At 40.5% G+C, this 16,888-nt stretch overlaps 1 protein-coding gene across 4 annotated transcripts in view; it reads right to left on the bottom strand.

Moving 5' to 3' along the window:
• The window catches only part of smtnb (smoothelin b), a 276,452-nt gene that overhangs the window by 7,610 nt on the left and 251,954 nt on the right, over positions 1-16,888 (bottom strand). The window lies entirely within an intron of this gene.

Here is a 16,888-nt window from a genome sequence, read left to right as displayed (position 1 = left end):
ACACAGCAGGCCAAGCAGCATCTCAGACCTTCCCACGGTTAATACACCTAGCCTGTACACCTTTGGATGGTCGGAGGAAACCCCCACAAACCTGGGCAGACAGTCATGTGAGACTGGAATTGAACCCAGGTGCCTGGTGCTGTGAAGCAGCAGTGCCAAACTCTGAGCTACCATGGCGTCAGCCTTTAGTAACATTAGAATGTCAGATTGCTGGATGAAGAGCATTTATACAGTTCTGTGGAATACGCTAAACGTAAAAGCTAAATCCTCATTCATTCTGTTATTCTTCCCTAATAATAGAAAAGGAACAAACGATATAGACACGCCATTAAACAGGAGGTCCTCTTAGCTGAGCTCACCAGCTGGTGACAATGAGTGGAACTAGACAAAATACATTTTAAAATCCATCATTGAGTTACTACTATGAATAATATTTTAGTTAGGAAGAAAATCTAGATATTTGGAACTCTACACCCAAAAAGAGAATGATAAAATATATATTTACAAAGCATATTTAAAGCAGAGGAATGTCAAAAAGCACTTCACAGAGATGTAAATCAGACAAAATTGGAAGCTGAGCCAAAGGAGGTAATATTATGGTTTAAATGGACAAAGGGACAGCTACTCCCAACAGTGTGTTAGCCAACTAATATTTTATATGAAATATTTAATAAACTTGAAGTGAGTAAATGACAGAATATTGGCAATAGAATTGAATTTGAAGTTCAACATTCAGAATAATTAATAGGTTCCATTTTATTATGACCATGAAAGGAAGAGAAATTCCAGACATGAAACCTCAAAGTGAATTTATCTACATTTCCTGAAAACAAATTCAATTTAAGTCAAGAAATGTCAGACCAACTGACAGTTCTGTTCAAAGAGCCACTTTTAGTGCATTAAGGTTTCCTGATTAACTGGGCCAGTAGTTTTCAGTACCCTATGAGGAAATTTGGTATTCCAATGAAATATGTGGCTATTTCACTGCTGTACTACTATGACTAAAAAGGCACTTTTCTTGCAGAATTACATTGCTTTTTATTTAAATAGCAGTAGCATTTTAGCCCCTATTTCTGATCCTGGCTGGTCTACAAGTTGGGTGCCAGATAAAAGCAGACAAATTAAATGGTATTAATATAAGTGCTGCTTTGAATAACGTAAAGCAGCCATGACTTTAGGAGGCAAGTCCTGGACTGGACACCGTTGTAGGGAGCAGAGGCTCCTTGCAGACTGGAGGCAAGGCCTTGAGACTTCAAGTGGTCTGGAAACTTGGTAGGAGGATGATGTTAAAAAAAAGGAGGACGCTGCTCTATTTCATTGGTTACATTTGAGCCACTTCAAAGGGCCCACCTGTGATTAGAAAATTGCAATCTGAGAGGGCAGGCCCCTTAATTGGTTATCCACAACCAGTGCAATTATAACTTTAATATGTCTTCTCCGAAAATGGCCTCGAGGTGGGGAGATAACAAAGTGTGGGGCTGGAGGAACACAGCCGGCCAAGCAGCATCTTAGGAGCATAAAGGCTGACGTTTCGGGCCTGGAAAATGGGAGAGCCCACCAATCTTACATGTCACCTACAACCATTTTTCTGCATTGCCAACTTAGAACATAGAAAAGTACAGCACAGTACAGGCCCTTTGGCCCACGATGTTGTGCCGTGGAATATTCCTAATCCAAAAATAAAATAACCTAAGCTACATTCCCCTCAATTCACTGCTGTCCATGTGCATGTCCAGCAGTCGCTTAAATGTCACTAATGACTCTGCTTCCATAACTACCACTGGTAAACTGTTCCATGCGCTCACAACTCTCTGGGTGAAGAACCTCCCTCTGACGTCTCCTCTATACCTTCCTCCTAACACCTTAAAACTATGACCCGTCATGGCAGTCAATCCTGCCCTGGGGAAAAGTATCTGGCTATCGACTCTAACAATGCCTCTCATTACCTTGCACACCTTAATCAGGTCACCTCTCTTCCTCCTTCTCTCCAGAGAGAAAAGTCTGAGCTCAGTCAACCTCTCCTCGTAAGACAAGCCCTCCAGTCCAGGCAGCATCCTGGTAAACCTCCTTTGCACCCTCTCCAAAGCCTCCACATCTTTCCTATAATAGGGCAACCAGAACTGGACACAATATTCCAAGTGTGGTCTCACCAGGGTTTTGTAGAGCTGCAGCATAACCTCGCGGCTCTTAAACTCGATCCCCCTGTTAATGAAAGCCAAAACACCACATGCTTTCTTAACAACCTTATCCACCTGGGTGGCAACTTTGAGGGAGCTATACATTTGAACACCAAGATCCCGCTGTTCCTCCACACTGCCAAGAGTCCTGCCTTTAATCCTATATTCAGCATTTAAGTTCGACCTTCCAAAATGCATCACTTCGCATTTATCCAGGTTGAACTCCATCTGCCATTTCTCAGCCCAGTTCTGCATTCTGTCAATGTCTCACTGAAGCCTGCAATAGCCCTCAATACTATCAACGGCACCTCCAACCTTTGTGTCATCAGCAAACATACTAACCCACCCCTCAACCTCCTCATCCAGGTCATTTATAAAAATGACAAACAGCAGAGGCCCAAGAACAGAGCCCTGCGGGACACTGACCTCCAGGCAGAATACTTACCATCTACAACCACTCTCTGCCTCCTGTCAGCCAACCAATTCTGAATCCATACATCCAAATCACCCTGTATCCCATACCTCCTGACTTTATGAATGAGCCTGCCATGGGGAACCTTAGCAAATGCCTTGCTGAAGTCCATGTACACCACATCCACTGCTCGACCCTTGTCAACCTGTCTCGTGACTTCCTCAAAGAACTCAATAAGATTTGTAAGGCATGACCTGCCCCCCTCAAAGCCATGCTGACTCCCTTTAGTCATGCTATGCTTTTCCAAATAGTCATAAATCCTATCCCTCAGAATTCTTTCCAAAACCTTGCTGACCACAGACGTAAGACTGACTGGTCTGTAATTTCCAGAGATTTCCCTATTCCATTTCTTGAAAAGAGGAACAACATTTGCCACCCTCCAATCTTCTGGTATGACTCCCGTGGAGAGTGAGGAAGCAAAGATCTTCGCCAGCGGCTTACCAACCTCCTTTCTCGCTTCCCGGAGCAACCTAGGATAAATCTGGTCTGGCCCTGGGGACTTATCAATCTTAATGTTTGCCAAAATTTCCAGAACATCATCTTCCACAATCTTGATCTGTTCAAGCCTGTTTTCCTGCTCCTCAAAGTTCTCATTCACAACAAGGTCCCTTTCCTTAGTGAAAACCAAAGCAAAAAACTCATTTAGGACTTCCCCTATCTGCTCAGACTCCACGCACAAGTTCCCTACGCTATCCCTGATCGGCCCTACCTTCTCCCTGATCATTCTCTTATTCCTCACGTATGAGTAAAATGCCTTCGGGTTCTCCCTAATCCTTCCTGCCAAGCCTTTTTCGTGCCCCCTCCTGGCCCTCCTCAGTCCACTTTTGAGCTCCTTCCGAGCAAGCCTGTAATCCTCGAAAGCTGTGCTAGACCCTTGCTCCCTCCACCTTACATACGCTGCCTTTTTCTTTTTGACAAGAAGCACCTCTGTACCCGTCATCCAAGGCTCCTTAATCTTACCCCTTCTTACCTGTCTCAGAGGAACAAATTTATACATCACTCGCAACAACTGCTCCTTAAACAGCCTCCACATGTCTGCTGTGCCCTTTCTGTGGAACAATTGCTCCCAATCTGTACTTCCCAACTCCTGTCTGATAGCATCATAGTTTCCTTTACCCCAGTTAAATATCTTCCTCTGGTAACTGCTCCTTTCCCTTTCCATGGCTGTGGTAAATGTGAGGCTGTTGTGGTCACTGTCGCCAAAGTGTTCTCCCACCATGGGATCTGACACCTGTGCTGGCTCATTGCCGAGCACCAAATCCAAAATGGCCTCCCCCCTTGTCAGCCTGTCCACATACTGAGTAAGGAAACCCTCCTGAACACACCTGACAAAAACGGCTCCATCCAAACCATCTGCACTAAGAAGGTTCCAATCTATATTGGGAAAGTTGAAGTCACCCATAACAACAACCCTGCTACGTTTGCACTTTTCAACAATCTGCCGGCCTATGAGTTCTTCAATCTCCCTACTGCCATTTGGGGGTCTGTGAAAAACCCCCAGTGAGGTGACTGCTCCCTTGCTGTTCCTAACTTCCACCCATACTGACTCAGTCAACAAACCTTCCTTGGCAACCTCAGCAGACGAGTCCTCAAAGGTTCTTTCAGCCGCCATTATACTGTCCTTGACCAACAAAGCGACACCTCACCCTCTTTTACCACCTTCCCTGACCTTAATGAAAGATCTAAACCCTGGAACCTGCAACATCCATTACTGCCCCTGCTCTATCCAAGTCTCCAAACTGGCCACAACGTCGAAGCCCCAGGTACCTATCCAAACTGCAAGCTCACTTACCTTATTCCGGATACTCCTGGCATTAAAGTAGATACACTTCAATCCAGCTTGCTGTCTACCAGCACACTCCTGTGACAGTGAGGTCCTGACCATGTCCTCCATACGCTCGTCATCCTGCATACTAGGACTACACCTCAGTTTCCCATCCCGCTTCTGAGCTAGTTTAAATCCACCCGAATAGCACGAGCGAATTTCCCACCCAGGATATTGGTGCCCCTCTGGTTCAAGTGGAGACCGTCGTGTTTGTAGAGGTCCCACCTTCCCCAGAATGAGCCCCAATTGTCCACGTACATGAAGCCCTCCCTTCTGCACCATCCCTGCAGCCACGTGTTGAGCTGAAATCTCTCCCTGTTCTTTGCCTCGCTATCACGTGGCACGGATAACACACCAGAGATGACCACTCTGTTTGTTCTAGCTCTCAACTTCCACCCTAGCTCCCTGAAATCCTGCCTGACATCCCTATCCCTCTTTCTACCTATGTCGTTGATGCCTACGTGGACCACGACTTGGGGCTGGTCACCCTCTCCCCTCAGAACCCCAAAGACACGATCCGAGACATCACAGTCCTTGGCACCTGGGAGGCAACACACCAATCGTGAGTCTCTTTCATTCCCAGCAAACCTTCTATCAGTCCCTCTAACTGTTGAGTCCCTCATGACTATCACTCTCTTCCTATCCCCCCTTCCCTTCTGTGCAAGAGGGGCAGACACTGTGCCAGAGACCTGCACCCTACTGCATGCCCCTGGTAAGTCATCCCCCCCAACAGTATCCAAAACGGTAAACTTGTTTTTTAGGGGAACGACCACAGGGGATCCCTGCACTGACTGCTTCTTCCCCCTTCTAACAGTTACCCAGCTTTCTTCAGGCTTAGGAGGTACTACTTCCCTGAAACTCTTGTCTTTCACTGACTCTGCCTCCCGAATGATCCGAAGTTCATCCAGCTCCCACTCCAGTTCCCTAACGCAGTCTTGGAGGAGCAAGAGTTGGGTGCACTTCTTGCAGACGTATTTGGATGGGACACTAATGGCGTCCCTCACCTCATACATCATGCAGGAGAAACAATCCTCTACCTGCGCTGCCATCCTTAGGTCCACCTCAGTTCAAGGATTAAAATATTTTTAAAATTTTGTACTTAGTTTCAGACAAGTTGTTGTAGAATATTATTTTATTTGATCTGATCCTTTGGTATGTGGGATTGTTGATATCACATAGTACACTTAGGCTTGCATGCTGATTCATTCCTATTCAATCTTTTTACAATGTATAAGGATTTTGAGCATAGACAGGACATGAGGCAAAATGAATGGTTATATTTTATATGAAACTGTCCAAAGATAGATAAAATGTTTACTTGTGAGTCACTGCACATAATCATCATGGAAACCCTACTGAAACCTTCCAATGAGTGTAAAATAATAAAGTATAAGAATCTGAAGCTGTACTTACAAGAAATAAATCAACCATACGTCCAAATTTATAATGTTTTGCTGTAAATTCTGGGTTTTTATTCCTTTCAATGGGATGAACAACAGCTGGTTTTACAAAACAATGTTAGGAAATGATTGAATAATTTGGGAATAGACCATAAACTAATTGAACATAAAATTTGTGGATCTTTCTTGAGATTAGTTTATTTTAATAGAAGCGGTAAAAAATGCTGAAACTACACATCAGAACCATTTGAAAGGAAAATGTCGGTGGGGTTGCATTTTATTTCCAACATTTAATTCTTCAGCATCCAGAATACACTGATTTCCTTTCACCCACCATCAAAAAAGATTCTCAATTTTGTTATAATCACCCGATTTCTCAGTCCTGAGCTCCTGATTTGAGTTCTCGAAAGAAAACTTGGGGAAGAGGAACTACAAATTATTATTGAAAGCTAAGATGCTCTTCCTGCCTGTCCTACTTGTATCACACTCTGATTTCTGTCAAAGAAAACTATTAATCAACAAAATACCAGTCCAGAAACACCAAATACCAGAGACAGAATGTCAACGGTTTTTCACTGATACCTGTGAGAACTATGTGGTACTTATTTAATAGCAGCAACCTCTTGATAAACCTCTTTGAAACTTATGTGGTAATTTGTCAGTAGTTAGATTTCATCATCTGAAAGAGACAAGCACAATCCTAAAAGAAAACTTCATTATCTGACTTAGCAAGAACAAATTGAAAAATTAGTGTGGGGTTATTAACTGGGGGCATAGCTTTAAAACAAGAAGTTGAAGACTAAGTGGACAGTTGTGGGAAATCTTTTCACCCAGGTGGTGATGGGAGTCTGGAACTCATTGCCTGAAAAAACGTGGGTGAGTCAAAAACTCTCTTAATTTTTAAGCAGTACTTAGATATCAGTTATGTCACCATAGCCTTCAGGGCTAATGGCCAAGAGCTAGAAAAGAGGAACAGTGCAGTGTTTGTTCACTGGTGTGGACACCATGAGCCAAATGGTCTCCTTCTGTGCTGTGAATGTCTACAGGTGGAAGCTTACACTGAACCAAAATAATGTAACTTCTTATGGAGTGTTTCTCATTGCAAAAGGTAGAGAGTTTTCTTGTGCTTTCATCCTAAACTCGCTTCATTACCATCTACCATGCATCCCTCTCACTGATGCTATCTAAATTCTACAACTCCCTGTAGCAGGAAGAGCTTGCCACTGCCAGGAAATCCTGGGATATACTGTCATCCCTTGTAATGGTAGCATTTTTAAAAGGCAGTTGGCACTTGGACAAGCACTGCCAGTCCACAGCCACCTTACATGGTTCATATCATTTGTACTGCATTGGTAGAGAAGGGGAAATTGTTGCCCTACTCTGCTGACAGGGACCAGTAGATCCTGGTGAATGGTGTGGTGCAGAGTGGGGACATTCATGACCCTCAGGTCTGGCACTGGAAGCATGTACCCAGGTCAGTGTGGTCTCAGCAATGTGGAGGAATGACCACTCTTGACAATGACCTTCTCTGCTCTGCTGGGGTAAGCGTTACCATCTTCAAGCTGCTACCTCACACAATCCATCTCTGCTACAAATACACCTGCCTCAAATGCTTATGCTTCATTACTCCCATTATGCATGCAACATGATCCCTCTTTCGCTCTCACCCACCCAACGCTCCCACAATATTGACCCTGCATGACTTCCGTGCTACCTACTCACTCAAATGGGTGACATCAGAACTCTTCTGTCACCTGCAGTAGAACAATGGTGGTGCCATCTACTTTCATTTTGGTTTGCCCTTATAATAGGGCAGAAAGAGCCGAGATGTTTGGTAGGATACCTGATACTTGGATCTCACTGACCACAATGGTCATGACCTTGTTCCCCCTAAAAGTGACTGACTGACTTTCCAAGCCCTTGGACCTATATTGCAGATTGCCCTTCACTGACTGCTGGAACTCTATGATTGAAAGGTGTCTCCTTTGATGTGACTGAGTGCTACCAACCTCAAATTGAAGATATGGACATTTAAGTGAAGCACATGTCTGTTACATCAGCTGCTGGCACAGTGTGTAGAAGTAACAGTGACATAACATGATGACATTCAGCAACATGTCACCCCTTAATTGGTGACTGCTCAAACCCATTATAATCTGCCTGGCTTTGTGTCTATGCTGACAAGCAAGACAGGGAAAGGCAGAGATGCTGTGAACATCCAAGTAAGCATAAGTGAATGAACAAGGAGAGTAAGTGAGTAGCCCTCAGAAGTAGCCTGGTCCAATTTATAAACTGCCTTGTATTCAAAGTGTCCTTACAGCAGCACTGAAATGCAAGGTGCTGGGGTGCACTCTAAAGTTCAGCATTAAAATGCAGAAGTGCACTGCAAATGGATTGATGCAAAGAGGCTCACATGTGTCAGATGTCAAGGTCTGTGGGCAGAGTCGCTAAGTATCCAATCTGACTTTCATTTCATAGATTCTCATTGAGTTTCCATCCAAAACGTGGTAAAACAGGAACTGATGTAGCAATTAGCCTAGATTTGGTGTAAATGAGGGTGATAATGAGGAGGAATGATCTCTGCAGATGGGCCTCCCATTCCTCCCTAACATGAATTCAACATCCAGAACTCTGTTGGAAAATGCAACTTGTTGCTCCCGACATCAAGAAAAGCCTTGTTGGACTCCTCTTGCAATTGTCCCAGATTCCTTGCTAATACCCATGTCATTCAGGCTCTGAAAAAGATTGCTGTTTAAATCTATAAAAGATTTATCAGTATTGTGATGACATGTTGTATAAGGGTGAAAAGGGTTGGAAAGAAATAATTCTGAGGAATGTCTTAAGGCCCTCTATGATAATGTTGAAGAAGTAAGAACTCCCATCAAAGTCTTTCCCTTTTTCTCTATAATCATGTCTATGATATTAATTTAAATTGCATATTGATACTATTATGTAACAAAATACATCTTGTTAGACTATCAAGTAGCTTTCCTCACACACACTGGACCAAGCAGGCCCTGTAGATTGCTACCTGGGAAGAGGATGGTGGCAGCAAATCTACCTTACAGTGAACAATAATACAAAGCTTACACAGCATGACAAACAGTGGTGTGGATTGCTTAACAATGACCAATGTGTTTTTTGAAGAAAAAAGCCTAAATAAATACTATATTTATGTGTGGCTGATGGCCTTTTAAGAAATGGTTTCAATGGGAGAAGATTTCTGGAAAAATACCTTACTTTCAGTAACTGGCAGGTTACCAACAATAAACAGAAAGGTTAACAAGAAGTTAATTTGGAGAAGGGGGTGGGGAGGAGTAGATTGCGTGTAGGTTCTGTTTCAAGCAGGATTTTATAGCTCTTTTTTCTTTTAAGGACAGTCTAGGTGGGCACTGATCCTGGAATATCTCTTTATAGCAGAATTAAGTTGAAATTCTGGATGCTGGCTGAAAGGTTTAAAACTCATGTTAACTAAAGGACCCATAACAGAAAGTTGAACTTCTGTTATGGTCAAATAGAGAAGATCCATAGATACAGTTTTCAGTACAAAACTCTACAGTTGAGGGACAGTGCAAGTAGTGAGTTCTGATCCAAGGTGATTATATTTAAGATACTAGCAATGTTTCAGTTGAACTGGGTATTTGGGGACTTGACTTCCTTGCTGGAAATAACTAGAAGGCTCATGAAAAGTCAATCTTATGCAAAACTCTGAAACAGTATTCAGACCAGTTGGATAATCTTTTATTTTTGTAAGTCTCTGACTTGCATATTGGGGATGTAAGTCAAAAGGGTGGAAAAGAACATTTGAGTTAAGAAATTGGTTGACAGAATAAATACGTGTTCATTCTGATTTAATTATCTTCAATGAACTAACTATTTAACAGAATGTCCATAATATGTAACAGCAGCAGTAGACCATTCAGTCCATCCAGGCTGCTCTGCTCTGTTGTTCAATGAGATTATGGCCGATGTGATAATCTTCAACAGCTTTCCGGTTTTGTCCCGTAACCCTTGATAGCCTTAATGATTAAAAAATGTCTACCTTAGCCTTGAAGCTACCTAACAAACCAGCCTCGACAGCCTCTTACATTAAAAAATTCCACAGATTCATTACCTTCTGAGAGAAGAAGTTCCTCTTCAGCTCTGTTTTAGATGTAAGGCCTCTCAATCACAGAGATTATGCCCTCTGGTCCTAGACTTTCCCACAAAGGGAAACAATCTCTCTGTTTCAATAAGGATGCTTCTCATTCTTCTAAACTCCAATACGTGCAGGCCCAATCTACTCAACCTCTCCTCATAAAACATGCCCTCCATACCAGGGACCAACCTAGTAAACCTTCTCTACGGGGTAAACCTCCTCCAATGCCAATACATCTTTTCTTCAGAAAGGGAACTATTGTTTTGAGGTTTCCCCTGGTTGGGGAGTCTAGAGCCAGGGGTCACAGTCTCAAACTATAGGGTAGGCAATTTAGGACTGAGATAAGGAAACATTTCATCTTTCAGAGAGTGATCAATCTGTGGAATTCCACTACCAGAGAATGCTGTGGAAACTAGAACTAGATTGATACATTCTTAGATATTAAACAGATCAATGGGCATACTATATTTGTTTCATCTGAATCTGAAGAGAACATTGATCATCCTTAAGTATCAGTTATAAGCCAAGTTAGATGAGTGGCTGCTGAAAGTGAGCAGAGAAGGAGTGCAAGATAGACATGTCCTACAGAATACCTCCTTGAGCATCAGGACTTGCCACACCCAGGACATCCTCCAGTATCATACCTCCCCAATTCTCAACAACTTCCTGTTATTCTGCATATAAATATGAAATATTGATGCTAGTGCATCAAAGGCTGAACATTGAAGACTGACAGAAATGTAAGGAGGTAGTAAAAATAATAGTGGATAGTTGCAGGTTCAGACTGTGGTTATGGAACCATAAACAGTGGAATGAAGTATGCTAATAGTGAATGCTACATCTAAGAAACAGTGAGTTCTTCAAGTTTGTCCTTGATCTACCATGTTGAAAACTTGTCTTCCGGTTGTCTGCAGCCGAAGTAAACTTTTATGATATTGTGGTTGACTTTAAATTGGAATAGAAATCCATGATTCTCCCACCTCTGATTAGATAGACTGCAAATAAAGAGTGCTACTAGTAATGATAGTTCACCGATTTTGTGACAGGGAGATGCTCTGACTAATTCTATATCTTTGTTCAGCCTGCATAATTAGGTATATACTACCTGCACACCTCTGCAACTGAGCCTCAAATCGACTGATAGAAATTTCGACCCCAACAACTGAGCAATCAGGGCAAATGTAACCATGCCCTTTCATCCCTTTTGTAAAAACAGGCAGTTGATACAAGAGCCTAAAAAAGTAGCATTGTACTTAAATAGATAAATCCTTCTAATTTATTTTTGGCAAGAAATACATTACTATAACTGCAACCTTCCTTTTAAAGTCATAACGTGCAGCACTCAAAGGCACACTGTGACCATTGCTTCATAGCAGAAATACCATATAAAGTCAATGTTTACAGCCTACCAAGGCAGTGACCTTCAAAGGCTGGAATAGCTCACAGATGCCCGTTAATTTTCTTGACAGAAATACTTAACTTGTAATTTTTTAGGAACCCATAAAACATACACAATCGTTGAATGCAGTAATAACAATACGTCGAGGCTGTGGAAAGCCTTTTCAATTAGGAGACTTCAGTTTGGTACACTGTTTAGTAGTCAAGGAGATGCAAATTGCTTCAGAAACAAGACTTCTATATTAATGTAAACCTTAGTTCACCTCTTCCCTCATTGTTATTTCAAATTCAAGCCAAGATATGAGGCAACCTAGCTTGAAGCTAATGCATCATTGACTGTTTGCAGTGTTTGACAGACAAATTTTTATTACTAGATTGGACTTATGCAAATTATGATATTTTAAAGAAAATTAGTAAAACATAATTTAGCATCATGCACACAGTACAGAGTGAGTTGGCTTTAAAAGGAGTGCTCCTAGAATGGTAAAACTCTACAGCACAAGAAGAGATACACTGATCAATGCCTGCTGTTCTTCACCAAAGCAATCCAAATCTATTCTCAATGTTCTACTTTCTCTATTCCCTTACTGATAGTTTGGAGTTGACATCATCATTGACTCCATAGTCAGAGAGAAATAGCTTGGAGAGCCTAAGAAAAAAGTAGGGAAAAACTTGCAGAAGCATCTTAAAACTTTTCCAGGACTTCTATCTTCATAACTTTATTTTCTTATTCTGGGTATCAACCTGCTCTGTTAATTCAATGATTTATTATTTCAGCATATTCTATTATAAGTAAGGCCTAACCTATGCGTCTACAAAATAATCATTTATTCTTGTTGCTATTTTAAAAATCCAACATGTGACAAGCTCATTCATGGTTTTATCAATTTGTATTCATATTTTCAGGAAATCAAGCATCTAAATCTCTGGGTGGCTTCTTTATCTACCCCTTCTATATTCTTCCCTTCACGCTATTATTACAATTCATTTTTGAACCACATTACCTCTAGATTCTCTGCATTAAATCTGATCTGCAATGTGGCCATTAGTTCAACCTATGTACTCTTGAAGCCTTTCACAGATCTCTTCGGCAAATTTTAATATCGCACTTATGCCCAAATCAAATCTGGAACAAAAGTAGACTCAGCACTGATCCCTGGGAAACTAGACCTTGGAAATATTATTTGTTTAACTGCCACTACTTCAAAAACCTGTACCATTATACATAAGTGCACGTAATAAAATTAGGAACAGAACAGAATGTGTAAATTACTACATTTTCAATCCTATGGTACCGTTTACACCTGCACGTCTCAGTTTTGTTTCTGCCTTCTAAGAAGTGCTCTTGTACATATTGAGTCACTGAATGAATCATTACATGCATTTGTGACACAGGTTTAGAAACTACTTGTATGTATAAAGACTGGGATGAGATCCTAACCAGAGTACAAATTTGGTAAAGCTTAAGAGACATGTATTTTGCCATAATATGGTCTAAACTGTCATAATGTCTCATAATTTAACCAAAGAGTTTTTGTAATGATTGTGACAATACTTTGTTTCCGTTATTTTCCTCACATCATCTTCAGATCTTGATTCATGCTGGTGTTTTACATCATCTCCCGGAGATGTTCAAGGACTTTAAAATGCTTCGAAGAGCATTGGGAAACATCTAATATTAACCCAAATTGTTTTTTTTTTAATGATTATCCGGCTCAGCTTATCTAGACACAGAATTTCTTGTTGACAAGAAAGTCAAGAATCATGGGGACAGACAGGAAAATGAAGTTAAGGCCACAATCAGATCATCAGGATCTTAGTGAATGGCATAACAAGTTCAAGGGGCCAAATAACCTACTGTTTCTACGATGTTTTAAGTTTTTATAAATAACAGAGCAGATAGTATAATCAGCAGGAAGAATATAACTTAATTATTTTATGCAGAAATATATCTTTATTGACAACAATTAGTCAATATGCAGAAACAAAGCCATCCTTACATGCTGAAAAAGATAAATAGGGATCTCATAGAATCATACAACACAAAAGAGAGGCCATTCGGCATATCACATCTTTATTGCCAAAAATACTCTATTACCTACAATAGTCTGACACTTGACACTTCAAGTGCTCATTCAAGTACTTTTTAAAGATTGTGATGTTTCAAGACCCTCTACACCCTTTGGGTATAAATGATTTTCCTTAAATTCCCCCTAAACCTTCCACCTTTCGCTTTAAAATATGGCCACTTGTTATTGAACTTTCAACAAAGGACAACATCTGCTTTCTATTCACACTGTCCATGTCCCTCCCAATCTTATTCACCCTCTCAACCAACCCTGCTCCAAAGAAAACAACCCAAGCTTATCCAACCTCCGTTCATCATTGAAATATTCCATCCCAGATAGAATCCAGGTGAATCTCCTTTGCAACCCAGTGCGATCTCAAGATAAATGATTTCAGAACGAGGCCCTAGGTTGTAAATATTTAAGAACAAATTTAAATTTCTATTTAAAACATTAGCTTCTTTTTGTTTTCAACAGAATAATTAAAACAAGAGTCTTTCTCTGCTGCAATGTAGTATTAAAACAAGAGAAATTTCAAAAGGGCATTGTAGACTTGTACAACTCAATTTTAAAGTATTTCAGTAGCACAAATATATCTATCTTTTTCCATTATTTGAAACTTCAGGTACTCTGATATTCACTAGGCAATATACACTGACAGAATATAAGGACAAAATAACTATTTAACCACAAAAAAACCCCTCTGTTCTGCGAGAATTAGCTTTTTTTTCAATTATCTCTTTATTCCAATGCCAAGCTTTGGCAATTCATCTCATTTCTTTTTATCTTGGTCGTGTTCTTATATTTAAGTTAAATATAAGTTACAATTACAATAAGTTACTACCCAAGACAAGGTCAGAAATCACATGATATCAGGTTATAGTCCTACAGGTGTATTTGAAAACCCAAACTTTCGGAGTGTTACTCCCATCTTCAGGTGTTAGTGAGAGAGGTAGTATCCGACAAAGCATTTATAAGTAAAAGACCAAAAGGGTCACACCATTGGTGAGGATGTACCGAACAAACCTAAGATGCTGTTAAATCTTGATTGATTAATATGTAAATGTAAATCCCTGACTCCAAACCAAAATACAAACAGGTTCTAAACAAGGCCTGAAAACTAACATGCATTGTCTGACCTAAAATGTCACCTCTTCTTTACACTTATAAAACTTTCAGTTCTCACAGGACAGGGGGACTTGAAAGGAATTCAGGGATTTACAGTTAGATATCAATCATTTAAAACCTTTGAACTGAATAAAGATTAAACAACATCATAGGTTTGTTTAGAACATCTTCATCAATGGTGCAATCCTTTGATCTTTTACTTATAAATTCTGTGTCTGATACTACCTCTCTAACATCTGAGGAACGAGTAAGACTCCAAAAGCTTATGTTTTCAAATAAACATGTTGGACTATAACCTGGTGTCATCTGATTCCTGAGCTTGGCCTAGGTAGTGTTGAGTTTCTTTAGTACTGTTGGATCTGCCCTCATCCAGGCAAGTGGTGAGTACTCCTCCACATTTTTGTCTTGTACTTTGTAGATGGTAGAAAGGCATTGGGAGACAGGACTCAATTACTCTCAAGAATTCCTAGTCTTTCACTTGCTCTTTTAACTTTTGTCCTGTTTAGTTTCTGGCCAATGGAACTCTCTAGAAAGTTTTCATGGGGTATTCAATGATCATAGGGTCATTGAATGTCAACGAAGATGGTTAGATTCTCTTTTGCTTAAGATGTTCATTGTCTGGCAATTATCTACTAGCAGGTGGGACACTCAAGAATAGTTGTGTTGGGATAGGCAAGTAAGCATGTAGACTGATGGTTTTGACACACAGCATCTTCAAACTCAGAAGGGCAGGCAGGAGACAGGTAGTATGGTAGCATTGTTAGGATGGGAAGGAAATAATACTATAGCAAGAAATGATCTGATGGAAACTAATGGGGCTAGAGATCATTATGTCTCCTGGACCTAACAGGACACATCCTAGGATATTAAAAGAAGTAGCTACAGCGTTAGTGGCTGCACTGGTAGTGATTTTCCAAGAATTCCTTGACTCTGGAAAAGTCCCAAAAGACTGGAGAACAACCAATGTAAGATCTTTATTTAAAAAGGGAAAGAGACAAAAACAAGTAACTTCCAGGCCAAATGGCTAAAAGATTATTCATGGGGCAATGTAGAGTCTATAATAAAAGATGTAATAGCAGAGCATTTAGAAGTACATAATAACATCAAGTAGAGTCAGAATGGCTTCATGAAGAGGAAATCATGCCTGATAAATTTATTAGAATTTTAAAGTAAATAACGAGTAGTGTAAAGGAAAAGCAATGGATGTAATAAATTTGGATTTTCAGAAGGCATTTGGTAAGATACTACACTTTAGGCTACTTAATAGGATAAAAGCCCATGGGTGTTGGAGGTAATACATTATCATGGGTAGAGGATTGGCTACCTAACACAAGACAGAGAGTTAGGATAAGGACGGCATTTTCAGGATGGCTACCTGAACTGGTGGAGTGCCACAGGGATCAGTGCTATGACCACAATTATTTAAAATATATATTAATGATTTAAGTAAGAAAAGTGAATGTACTACAGCCTAATTTGTGGATGACACAAAAATAGGTGGGTAGGTAAATGGTGAGGATGACAGGAAGAGCCTGCAGAGGAACATAGACAGGTTAAGCACATAGTCAAAAACATAGCAGATGGAATACTGTGTGGGAAAACGTGAGGTTATACATTTTTGCAGGAATAACAGATGAACATAATATTATTTAAATGGAAGAAAACTGTAGCACAGATGATTTGGGAGTCCTCATGCATAAATCAAAAAAACATGTTCAGCAGGTAACAGGGAAGGCTAATACTATATTGGTCTTTATTTCTGAGGGAATGGAATATTAAAATAGGAAAGACTTGCTAAAATCATACAAGGCACTAGTCAGACCATTGGAATATATTAACAGTTTTAGACCCCTTACCTAACCAAACATATACTCGCATTGAACGCAGTGCAGAAAAGGCTCAATAAATTGATCCTGGGTATGAATGGATTGTGTTGCGAGGAGAGGTTGGGCCTGCACACACTGGAGTTTAGAAAAATGAAAAATGACCTGATTGAAACATACAAGATTCATAGGGAACCTGACAGGGAGAGTCGAAGGCAAAAGGTGTACTTTCAGAGTAAGGGGTCATCTTAGAGATGATGTGGAATTGCTTCTCTCAGAGTGAGTGAATTTGTGGAATTCTTTCACACAAAGAGGCCAGGTCATGAAATATATTCAAGGCTGAAACAGATTGATTTTTAATCAACAAGGGAATGAGGAAAGGCAGAAAAGTGGAGTTGAGAAGTCACGATCTTAGTGAATGGCAAATCAAACTCAATGGGTTGAATGGCCTACAATTTATG

The sequence above is a fragment of the Stegostoma tigrinum genome, chromosome 26 (genome assembly GCF_030684315.1).
Source record: "Stegostoma tigrinum isolate sSteTig4 chromosome 26, sSteTig4.hap1, whole genome shotgun sequence".
Classification (NCBI taxonomy): Eukaryota; Metazoa; Chordata; class Chondrichthyes; order Orectolobiformes; family Stegostomatidae; genus Stegostoma; species Stegostoma tigrinum.
This window is presented reverse-complemented; position numbering and strand designations above follow the sequence as displayed.